Source organism: Pelodiscus sinensis, chromosome 5 (genome assembly GCF_049634645.1).
Source record: "Pelodiscus sinensis isolate JC-2024 chromosome 5, ASM4963464v1, whole genome shotgun sequence".
In the NCBI taxonomy this organism is placed as follows: Eukaryota; Metazoa; Chordata; order Testudines; family Trionychidae; genus Pelodiscus; species Pelodiscus sinensis.
In genome coordinates this window covers 82161677-82174545 of record NC_134715.1, presented here as the reverse complement: position 1 = coordinate 82174545, position 12869 = coordinate 82161677, and positions in this window count along the sequence as shown.

The following is a 12869-nucleotide window of genomic DNA, read 5'->3' as shown; positions in this document are numbered from 1 at the left end:
CTGCTGCAAAGTATAGTGAGTTATAGTGAAGCTGAGTGGTCTCCCTCTGATGCTCAGTGGGAGGAACCACTCTCACCCACTGATAGGTAGAGCCCGCTGAGGCCTGCTCTTTGCCCCAGGAGCAGCGGGGCAGACCAGGAAGTATGAGATATTTAGCCTACAGCTCAGTTGAGGGAAAGTCAAGGAAGGAATCACATCCCTCTCCTTGCTCCTACTGCTAAAGGCAAGGACTGAGTTGAACCAATCTCTGCCTCTGGAGCAAGCCCACTGATGGGAGAGGGAGGGTTAAGTGTGCAATTGTTCTGGGGCCTAGTGATTCTAAAGGGCCGAAGGGTCCTGGCCACTGCTGCTGCTACTGTGGTAGCAATAGTTGCATGGCAGCAGGAGTGCCATGTAGCGCACTGCAAAACATTTTGCCATGTACTCTGGCCACCTCAGAGGGGCAGCAGGGCAGGAGGAGGGGGGCACTGTACTGTCCATGCGGCACTTGGAGTTGGCTGCCACAGCTCTCCCCCTTCTATCTGAGGCCCTGCCCCCTCTGGGTGCACAGAGTTGCTCCCCACATTGCCCAGGCTCCAGAAATCCTGTTGGCTCCCCTGGTCTAGAGCAATACCCACAGGAGCTGCTAGAACAGCTGGCTGCTGAATAGCCTGAGGGCCCGTAAGTAATAAGTCCTGTGAACAGGTAGGAGTAGGCAGTAGCCCAAGGAAAATAGACATTAGCCTAGTTGTGTTGCTGAAATCAGAGTTAGCATATTTCAGCAGGATCTCTGCTGATCCAGTGTCAGGATTCCCTGCCACTTTTAGGACCCTGGGCTTGGACTTTGGGAGAGTAGGCTTGGATCCCCCTACTTTCTCCTGCTACTTCAAGACAAATGGCCTGTGCCTGGATGTGTCTGCCCCAGGCAAAGGTCTGGCACAGACTGGTATTACTGTGCCCTACACAGAGGGCTAAGCTTGTCTGCAGTGGTTGTCTTCCCCAGCCAGAGAGCTGGACTAAACATTGCCAACTGCTCTGTCCTGAGCAGACAGGGATGTAGACTATTTATTGATTCAGCATGCTAATGGCCTCTTGATCAGCTCTCAGCCACTAGGTGGCATACTGGCCTCTCTCTCTGATGCTGTCAGGGAGCAACCACTCAAAGCCACTAAAAAAAAATACAAAGGTTTGGTTTTAACTTGAAAAAAAATGCAAGTTGGCTAGGGCCAATTGTAATGAACAAAAATTGAAAAGAAGGCTTAAAATAACTAGACTGCATGCAGCAAATAAATGTCTATTTTTTTTCTGTTATTTCCAGCCTCCTAGTGTGTATTATGTGGCACAGTCTAATGAATTAGTTGGGAACTATGAATTTATTGGAGCAAACCTCCTGATGTAAGAAATGTAGTGTAACTGTATGTACAGCATCATTATTGCTGTGTTGTGAAGTAACTGCTGGATTCTCACATGGCTGTGTAAAAGTGAACTTGAAAATAAAGCATGTAGATGCTCTCCACGTGACCCTTGATACATTATACTCGGCTCCAAACAAATCCCCTTTTCACTCTTTATGTTAGCTCAGAACACAGGGAAGTAAATGTTTAGCATCAGTAAATACTTCATGGTGATATAGACATCATGTAATATAAGATGGACTTGATATTTACAAAATAGAAAGCCATAAAGGACCACTAGATCATCTAGTCTGAGCTTACACTTATGCCTATTAAATCAATGGGAGTTAGGTGCAAGGTTCAAAACCTGGAACCAAGCTATGGGTTGAAACCTACAAGAGATGGGAAATCCACCAGTGCTTTTGATAGTTTGTTCCAAGGGTAAATTACCTTGCTGTTCAAAATATGTGCCTAGTTTGTAATTTTACTTTGTCTTGCTTCAACATTCAGCCAATTGGTTCTTGTTAGGTCTTTCTGTGCTAAATTAAAGAGCAATTTAGTACTTCATATTTTCTCTCCATGAAAGTACTTATACACGGTAATCAAGTCACCTTTCTGATAAAGTAAACAGATTAAGTTCTTTAAATCTGTCAGTGAAAGGCATTTTCTCCACCCCTCAAATAATTTCTCTAGCACTTTTCTGCAGTACTACAGTTTGTCAATGTTCTTTTGAAATATGTGTAAAGAACATACACATTATTCCAGTATTAGTCTCACCAGTACTGTACACAGATGTAAATTCCCAGCACCTCCCTTTGTGTCCTCACTGCTTCCATTTCTTTGTATATTCCAGGATTCCAAAAGCTCTTCCCCTCTCCCAATCACACTGGGAACTCATATATATTCAATATATTATCTGACACTTAAATCCTTTCCAGAGTCACTGTTTCCTAGTATACAAATCCTCATTCTGTTGGTATGGCCTACAGTCTTTATTCCAAGGTATATAACTCTGCGTTTGGTTGTATTAAACTAAAAGTATTAAGGTGGGTTTTTTTAACACACCAAGTGAATCAGATCACGGTGTGTCCTAGACTCATCATTATTTACCACTCTCCTAATATTTGAATAATCTGAAAATGTTATCAGCAGTTATACTGAACTTAGTTATAAATCACTGATGAACATGTTGAACTGTGTCAGGCCTAGTACCAATAACTGAAGAACCTCACTGGAACCATCCCAATTTTGATGATGATAATTCCTCAGTGATAACTATTTTTGAGATCTGCCAGGTAGCCATTTCTTAATGCATTTGTTAATATTGCACAATGATACTTTTAAAATCAAAATGTCATGTGGCATGTATTCACTCCACATCAACCCTGATCAAACAGTCCTGTTAAGGAAGCTTAGAAAAGGTTACTAAATGTGATTGGGCTATATGAGGCAATTAAGGGGCAATAGCAATCCCTGATTGGAGGATGAAATTCACCTAAGCAGTTGTGGGTTGGGCTAGTATAAAGCCAGGAAGTGCTACAGTGGAGTAGTTGGCACCCTTTCTCTGTGCATTGGTGAAAGAAGAGAGGAACCCTAGGGAAAGAGTAGGAATCTGGTCCAGAGGAAAGGGTGTACCTAAAACATTGAAGTAAGCTTATGTGAGGTGAGTAGGAAGCAGCCTACCGAGTGAGCAGCAAGCTGGTGACTGAACAGACATTGGCTGTATTGTATGTTGCCGGGCTGGAAGCTGGAATAGTGAGTAGGCTAGCAGCCACTGAGGCAGTAGCATTGCCTGGACATTGGGTCCAGTGAAAGTCGATACATCAGAAGGGGAAACTAGATAATGACCTTATCCAAGGTCTCAGTCTGAAACTGTCTCTTTTAATGAAAATTTAATCAAATTTTCACAAGCTCTAGTTGTCAGTGTCCCCCACTTCCCCCCCCCCAAACACCAGTGACATATTGATGATTTCACAGATGAAAGTTGTCAGCAGTGCTCTTCTTTTGTGTGGCTTATAATCAGCAGTGTCAAGTGTCTAAGTCTGGGGTAGCAATCCAATTAATTGCTTCAAGTGATGCACAGTTGATGGCAGAGGTACCACCAGAACATCTTATCACTTGGGATACTGATGAGATGTTCTGTACTTTGAAGTCTGTTTTCACAGTCACAAAGGCTATGTCTAGACTGGCAAGTTTTTCCGGAAAATCATCTGCTTTTCCGGAAAAACTTGCCAGCTGTCTACACTGGCCGCTTGAATTTCCGGAAAAGCACTGACGATCTCATGTAAAATCATCAGTGCTTTTCCGGAAAAACTATGCTGCTCCCATTTGGGCAAAAGTCTTTTTCCAAAAGATTTTTGCGCAAAAGGGCCAGTGTAGACAACATAGTACTGTTTTCCGTTAAAAAGCCCCGATCGTGAAAAAGGCGATCGGGGCTTTTTTGCGGAGAAAACCGCGTCTAGATTGGCCACGAAAGTGCTTTTGCGGAAAAGTATCCTGCCAATCTAGATGCGCTTTTCAAAAAATGCTTTTTATGGAAAACTTTTCCATTAAAAGCATTTTCAGAAATTCATGCCAGTGTAGACGTAGCCAATATCTAGTATTGTAATAGAGAGGTAGCCATGTTAGACTGATCTTGCTAAAATAAAAGGAAAAACTATGTAGCACTTCAAAGACTAACAAGATGGTTTAATAGGTGATAAGCCAAAAAAGCTCATCACCTATTAAACCATCTTGTTAGTCTTTAAAGGGCTAAGTAGTATTGTGACATTCCCAATTTGCCTTCTCCACAATGTGCAGATGTGATTCAAAGTGGACCATGTTTTCTGTTGGTTTCTTTTGTTGGGTCCTTGAAGACACAGTGTTAATGACCCAGACAGGTAACCTTAACAAATATTCTCCTTCCCTCATGTTGCTGAGTGAAGATGGATTTAGATAGATGAATTAATCCAAATTATGCAAGCTGTTTGGAGAGGACATTTAGTCAATTTTTTAAAAGAGACTATCATTTTGAAAATATCCATCTTACACATGGGTTGCCTTCTGTTGCTACATACCACTTATATCCTCACTGAATCACTTTGTCATTTAAAGTGTAAAAAGTGATTACTTCAGTAACATGCTTTTTTTCATTGGGTTTAACTGAGCTTATTACGGTGTAGAGATTCAAATCTGAACTTCCTGTAAGTGCAGGGTTGTTAAAGATCTGGGGATTTGGATTATCCATAATCTGTCTGATGTATTTGAAATTAAAAAAATGTTTAAAATTTCCTGCCTTATAAGTTTGATTCTCTGCAAGTCTTTAGTTAGATCAGTGAAAATACTGTGCTGATAAACAGGAACAGAATTATTTAGCAGTCATGTCCTTTGTTATAATTTCAGGTAATGGGAGGTAGCAGGGGCTATTGATCTCAGTCATATGATATTATTTGAGTGAATAGCTAAAATTTGACACTGATGCTAAGCAATTATCGTCCAGAATTCCTGTCAACTTTATGATCTCTTACATTGTAAGCCCCCATAAATAAGAGCTGTTGGAGCAGAAAGAAGAATCCAATTAAATGTTTTTGCACAGTTGGATATCCAGACATAAAATGGTCTCCTATCTTCCTATTTCTGGCATATTTGAAAGTTTATAATATCATGCAAATTTCTCTCACTTCCAAACCAAACCAGAATTTAAAAGGGCAAGACAAGACAGAAGAAAAATGTACACACTTGCACCGTTACCATTGTCAATTATTCACATTATTTCCATATTGTAAAATTTTATTTCCTTATGGTTTAAGTCTGTTATTTTCTGTTATTTTCTAAGCACATAGATTGACAGGATGACCTCAAGAAGTCAAGTCCAGCCTATATTTTCCCTAATATCTAACCTAAATCACCATTGATGCAGAATAATTTCATTACTTCTTGATAATTCTTTAATATATTTGAAGATTATCAAATCCCCACCCTCAGTCATCATGTCTCATGACTAAACATACCCAGTTTTCTCTCCCATTTGCTCATAGTTCATGTTTTATAAACCTTTTATCACTTCTGTTGCTTTCCACTGGATTTTTGGCAATTTTTCCACTTCTTTTCTGAAGTATGTGGCAGCCAGAAAAGGATACAGGTGAGGATTCACCAGTGGTAAGAGCAGAATAATCTCCACCTCTTTGTCTTGCATACAGTACTTCTTTTAATAAACCCCAGAATCATATTAGCTTTTCCCCACAACTGCATCATATTGCTGACTCATTCAGTTTGTGATCCACTTTGTGATTCCCAGATCCTTTTTAGCAGTTCTACTGCTGTGCATTTGATTTTTTCCCCCTTTCTAAGTGAGGAATTTTGCACTTGTCTATCAAATTTCATCTTGTTGAATTCAGACCTATTCTCCAATTTGTCAAGGTCATTTGGAAATCTATTTTAGTCCTACGGAGCCATTATAAACCCTTTCAACTTGACATCATTTGCAGGCATTTATCAGCACACTTCATTGCCAAGTCACTAATGAAAATATTGAATAGAACTGGACTCAAAGCTGACCCTGGTGAGATCCCACTGGATACATCCTCACAGCTTGACAACAAATCATTGATAACTACTCTTCGAATGCAGTCTTTCCACCATTTGTGCACCTACCTAACAATATCATCACCAAAACACATGTTCTTTGTTTACTTATGAGAATGTCATATGGCACTGTGTCAAAGGTGCATCCCTGTTCTTATACTGTGATTATTTCTCAGGAATTCATAGGCCCAAATTCAAGGTCATGCTTAATAGGTAGTGTGACGGAGTCGGTGGACTCTGCACTCCCAGCCCGGTGGCTCCGCACGGCTAGGCTTGCCAGGGGGCACTGACGCCCAGGGGACACCGGAGGCAACGGTGCTGGGGCTGTGGGCATTGTAGAAGCGGACCAAGATGCCATGCCAGAGAGAGAAGCCGCCGGGAAAATGGCACCGCTGCCAGATGCCAGCATGGGCGCTGCAGCGGCTATAAGTCCCCTCAAGAGGCCCTGCCTCCTGGAGCAAGGGGCGGGGGTCTGGGAAGGGATGTGGGAACACTTGGGGGGAGGAGCTATCCTGAGACCGCAAGTTTAAAACTGGCCAAACCCCGGTCAGGGTGGGAGAGGGAGCCCGTGGAGGGACCAGGCTCAGAGGGACTAGGCGTAACTGCGGAGAAGGGTCTGGCGGAAGGCACATTCGGGCTGTGATGTGCTAGTCAGTGAGTTTAAGTGAGTTGGAAGGAGTCCAGGGCAGGGCTCCTAGCCTGTGGGTCAATGCATTTTGGGTGGCGTCCCCACTGACTACAGGAAGTGGAGAGAACACCATCTCCCCTTCTTTAGGGTCCTGGGCTGGGACTTGGAGGTGAGGGTGGGCCCGGGTCCCCCTACTCCTCACCCAGAGGCGAGAGGGCACGGGGGGATGATAGAGGTGCGAGGGGTGGTGCCTCCGCTAATTTAAAGTGAGAGCGCGGCTTACATATTAAAGACGTTGGACTCATCCCTGACGGGTGTGTAATTCACTAAAGGGAGATGGGGCAGAAGGGGGCCAGAGCACCGAAGAGGGGCCCAGACCTTCCTACAGGTAGAAAACTCTCAAAATCTTTTTACTGCTCCATATTCTCATTCTATATTGGTCTGACGAGACCTCAAAATAATGGCCCTAACTTGGGAACTGCACCTGCTCTGCAACTTTAGGACATTCAGCCCAATGGTTCTGTTGTCATACTAAAAAAGTCTGGTATTAAAAAGGAATCTGATTCATGTGGGGCATGTTTTCCTTTATGGTCTCCTCACGGCTGCCCAAGAATCCAACTCCCCCTAGAACCCAAGAGAGGATTACTAATACACAAAACTTCAAGTCTGAATCTGCAAAAGCAACGAGGAGTCCTGTAGCATCTTATTAGCTTTTTCCCACAACTCCTCGTCGCTTTTGCAGATTCAGACTAACATGGCTACCCCTCTGATACTTAAAACTTAAAGTGTCATCCTAACAAGCTATAGCTTATCTTCATGTTACACCATGACCTTGACACCATAATGGTGAATGCAGTAAAAATATTTGGGTAAATAGACCATTTGCAGCACATTTTGGGTCATGAACTCCACCCCAGGACAAAGGGGGGAGATTTTTGAACAAAGTCCAATACTGAGATGTAGTGAAACCAAGCAGTGAAACCTGAGGGCATCCAGCACTTCAGAGGAGAATCTCAAATACTGAAAATAGAATCTCATTGTTCAGTCACCGTATGCCAAGAAAATAATAATAAAAAGAAAGAGAAAATTCTCTCAAGTAACTCCAAAGCTAGTACCTACTGCTTTCTGTTGTCAAAACAAAACTTAAATGGTATGGATATAGTATAGAGTGGTTACCTCAGAGCTGCAGTTAAATGGGTACACTAATTAGGGTAGATTCATTTAAATCTAAAGGTGTTAGTGCCTAACTCCAACTGAACTTCATTAGAAATTGGGCCTCCCCTTCCCCTGGGCTACTTCTGGAAATCTCCAACTTATTTCTAGTCAGTATTATTTTCCCAATGGAATCTTTGTAGAAGTGTAACTCAGCAGTTACAAATACAGTTCTTCGTGGGTGATGTAACAATAAGAATAAGAGATACTCTGAGTAAAAATATTTAACATAAATTGGTCTTTCATGGGTTAGCCATATGTAAGCATGGCAGGAACATAGATTTACTTGGCAAACCATGCTTTGTCCTCATTAACCTGCACTGTGCAAGCTTGCCATTATAAACAAACTCTTCTACTTCATGCAGGAGCAATAATGATGTTGCCTTCACTCTCAAATGGATTGAGAATATAGAGTAGGGTGTCATACCAGTCCAACGTGGCATAACATTCTATCACAGGGCTACTCAAAACTTATATATTTGCATGTATATTCAACCACACTTAGGTTGCAGCTCTCGGCATGTGCTGAGAGTATCATTGTGACCCCCGGAGCTTCCAAAGTTGAGTAGCCCTGACCTAATATATAAGAATGACAGGGTTTTATACTTTGTACAGGTTTAAATGACTCCAGAAGGTGCAGGATTATGGAGAATCCTAGCTTTATTTTTTGAGCTATGAAACACACGTAAAAATATGACAGCATCAAAAATATTTAATATACAAAAGATATAGGTTAGAAAAAGAGCAATTTAGCTACACTACAGGAAGTCATGCTGGATAATTTGGTGGTCTCTTCTGCCCTTAAATACTATGATTTAAATGAATTAGGTAAAGATATCATAGAGATCAACATATCTGAAGAGGGTTAGCCTTTGTAATGGCTATCTAAAGAAAGATATAATTAAGGCCAAATCATAGGATTTTGAAGGAAAAACCATTTCAGGTTGTACCTCCCTTAACTGGAACTCTCTGGTCCGGCAACATCCATAGGGAGGTCGGGCTGTGGGGCAGAAGCAGCAGAGGCAACTCAGCCAGAAGCCCCCTGTGTGGGGGGGGGGAGGGCAGAGGAGCAGCAGAGAGTTCTAGACCCTGTGGCTGGACAGTAGCAAGGGGCCAGCAGTAGCAGCTGCACAGCTCCAGCCGTGGAGCTTGGGAGTTGGCAGTGGCAGCCATAGTGCTCTGGCCCTATCTGCAGAGCTTGGGGGCTGGCAGCAACAGCCGCAGAGGCCCAGCCCCGGTGGCAGCCATGGAGTTCCACTGTGGGAAGACACGACCATGCAGACAGCAGTGGGGCTAAGCTGGAGCCCTAGTCAGGGGCAGCAGGGCAGCATGGATCGTGTTGAGAAGGACCTCCCCTTGTCTGGCAAATCTCCTTGTTCGGGACTGGTCAGGTCCTGAGTGTGCCGAACAAGGGAGGTCTAACCTGTAGAACATTTTATTGACTAAGTGAAATTATAGTGCCTAGGCACTATCATGAGGCCAATGGGAGTTTTGATAGAGCAAGGACTACAGTACCTGGTACCAAATCAAAGTATTTCTCTTTACACCTTTCTCTCATTTTTGTTTATATTTTTCCATCTTGATTTTATAGCTTTTCTTAGTGTTATAGCCACTCAACATTAACGCCATCGGCTGAGCTTCAAGATAATGTTTTGCTGAGATTTCCCTACCTCACTTAAGGCTAACTGGAACTAATAACCTTACTAAAGGACTACCATCGAATGGATGAGCTGGAGGGAGTTAAATTCTGCTTTTCAATGAAAAGATGGGGTTATTTCTAATGCATCCCTGATGGTTAGGATTTATAAATAAAACCAAACAAATAAACACACACACTTTTAAAGAGCAAGTTTCTAACATTAGAATGACCCATGTTGCTAGGAAGGTCTGTATTTCATGACTGAAGAAAATATACTGGGTATATTGATGACAGCACAGTCATCACTTTATATGATCTCTTCTTTGAGGAGGGGATTGAGGTGTAAATTTTAAAAGGATGCAGCCTCTCCCAAAACTACTTTATAAATACTGGTCATTAGAAGCAAAGTGCAGCTTAATATAAGCCTGTTGCCTCCTTTGGTTATTGTACTTCCCTTTCTTATATGGATAAATAAATAAATACATCTCTTAACCCCTCTCTCTGATTATTTTACACTTCCTCTCTGACCAAAATAGTAATAGAGATGTAGCCATGTTAGTATGGTCTTGTTGAAACAAAACAATGTCAATTTTATATGTGTTCACTTTTTTTTATTGTATCCCTTTGGTATATATGGTCATACCAATTTTCTTCCCCAATTTGATCTGAGGAAGTGGGTCTGGCCCATGAAAGCTCATCACCTAATAAACCATCTTGTTAGTCTTTAAAGTGCTGCATAGTACTGTCTCTGACCAAGCAGACACTTTGTGAATACAGGATTTATCACAGGTTAAGTGGGAGGAAAGACCTCCTGTTAAAATGCCAATACATGGTTACCATTTCTTAAAATAGAACTAGAATTCAGATCTCACTATTTGCTACAGTCTAGATTCTGCTCTGGGTTACACCTGCATAATCCCAAAGCAACACTAGTGAAGTCAAAGAAGCAGATGAAATAAGATCAGAATCAGGTTTATATGCAGACAATTTGCTCTTCTTCAGGTTGCCAGCAGGAAGGGGCCTGGTGCCTGTTCTGCCTAGCAGATGAGAGCACAGTCGAATGAGAGACTATGGCAGAGGGTGGAGCTTTTGTATTCCAATTGGAGAGGGCTGATAAGGGAAATGGAAGTTCCTAGGGTTTAGAGGAGAGTCAGGAGGGCTACACTGGGAGGAAGAGTAAGACAGAGGCAAGGATGAGAGCTGTTGGAGGGAAGAGCAGTAGGAAGGGAAGATGTGGCCTACAGATGGTAGGAGCAATGACCATTGTCAGAGGAATTGCCTTCCAGAGGGAGCTCTTGTCCTTCTTCCCCTGGTCCTTTCTGCCAGCTGAAAGCGCTCCTCTGAGGGAGACAACAGAGGTGAAAGCTGTTGCAGTGGTGGAGTCTCTGCCTGTGCCCCAATGGAAGCATTGTCAGGAAAACTGGCAGCAGGGGGAAGAGGGAATTAGTGAGCCAAGGGGCCTGCTAAGTGGCCCCATCCCTTGGTCTCTCCCGGAAAGAGGTCAGGATCAAACACCAGGGGGAGGGAATGGAAAAGATGGAGGACAGGGGCAGCTAACCACACTTGCCTGCTAGGCCACACAGAGGAAAGGGGGCAGGAGGGAGTCGGGGGAGGGGCAGAACAACCAGTATGGAGTGGGGGATCTTGTCAGATGGGTAAGGTGGGGAGACTGTAACAACATTGAGGCTGCCCTGAATGGGAGATAAAATAGAAGAGTGGAGATTCATAAATGCTGAAGGAGCTTGGATGCACAGAGTGAGTGAGTCTAGGCAAAGGTCAAGCGCCATCAGAGAGGAAAGGGAAGGAACAATCAGAGAACAGATGTGGGGCAGGAAAGGAAAAGAAAGACTCCATGGTCTAGGGTGAGGCAGGCAAACTAAAAGAAAAAGCCCTGCATGGGGACTAGGGGTAGGTGGAGGAGGGCCTCAATAGCAGGGGAATCATATGCAAATAGCCTTTTGTCCTTAAGCCTTAGCAGTTGTTGGTAGGGACTAGCCAGGTGACTTCCCATGCAATAAGGGAATCTTTAAAAACAATAGGAAAGTAGGAGTGTAGGGTCTTTGGCTGGCCCACCAGAAAGAAGGAACCAAAGACCCCAGGGTGAGTGTCACACCCCCACCCCCAGAGTATGTGGGATCGGGGCACCCACGTCAATGTCTGGGTGGTTTAGTCTGGGCCCATGAGTTCTAGGGGGCAGGCGTGCCCGTGTACAGGGGCCAAGCCTGAAGTATAGTAGCCTATGCCCCCTTGGGCTGACTGCCCCCTTACAACAACTATAGGCAATGGGGATATAGTACATGTCCATTCTGGGCATCCCTCCCCCCGCCACTCTCTAAAGTTCACTAGAGGGCAAACCCCTCCCAATGTTCTGTCTTCTCGGTCTTTGCAATATTTAAATTAGGATGATTCTGTTGATGCCAGTAGTCCTGCTTTCACGAGGACTAAGGGAAGTCAAAGGGAGAGTGTGCGCCCTTCGGCTTCTTGCAGTGTGGATGTCAGCAGAATTCGAGTTAAGATACTTTGAATTAAGCTATGCAATTAACATAGCTGAAGTTGCATATCTTAATTCGAACCTATCCCCTCATGTAGACCAGGAGTCAGGGAGGAAGGACGGAAGGGTGCTAGACAGTAGCAATGAGATCCTGGACTGGTTGGACTGTGACACTAGTGGTAGTTGGGCAGTGATGGTTAAACTAGTCCTCTGGTTACTGCAACGCTGACAGTAGAACAGTCCTTATTGAGAAGAGATATGCCTAACTGATGGTCTGAAGGTACAAAAGGCACAGGAAATAAGTCAAGGGTGACTGACTGCATGCTCTTCCCTGCTTGCCTCAGGGATGGAGGGCTCCCCAAGACTCTGTAGTGTACAAAAGGTAGTGGGATCCAAGATTTCAAATACATTGTACTAGGTTTTACCTTTAGTAAATTGCGGCTTGTGAACTTGAACAGAGACAAGAGCAAGTAGGCCCTGCCAAAGAGGCATTTCAAGGATATTACTGTGCTTAAGTGATCCCTAGCAGTGATTAACAGCCTTTTGGCCTGATTTAATGTACTTTAGGGAAAGAACTGTTCCTGTCCAAACCCTGAGATCAGAGAACTGCAAATGGGGCTTGAAGGCAGATGCTTTTGCCCTAACCACTATCTAAGGTTGCTAACTATCCAGGATGTTATGGAGACTTCAGGAATTAAAGATTAATCCTTAATTCAAGATAATATCATGTGATGAAATCTCCAGGAATTCATCCAGCCAAAGTTAGTAACCTTGCGGCCATCTGTATTTAAGTCTCATTTGGCCAACAAGATTCAGGCTGGTGATTGTCACCAGTTATTATTTGTAGATAAGGGTATTCAAAGGAGAGGTGAAAACTGTGAAATGGAGACTCTTAATTCTACTTTTTGTGTGAATTTTTGATGATTAAAAATGTTAGTAATGTGTTTAGCATTTCACCTAAAT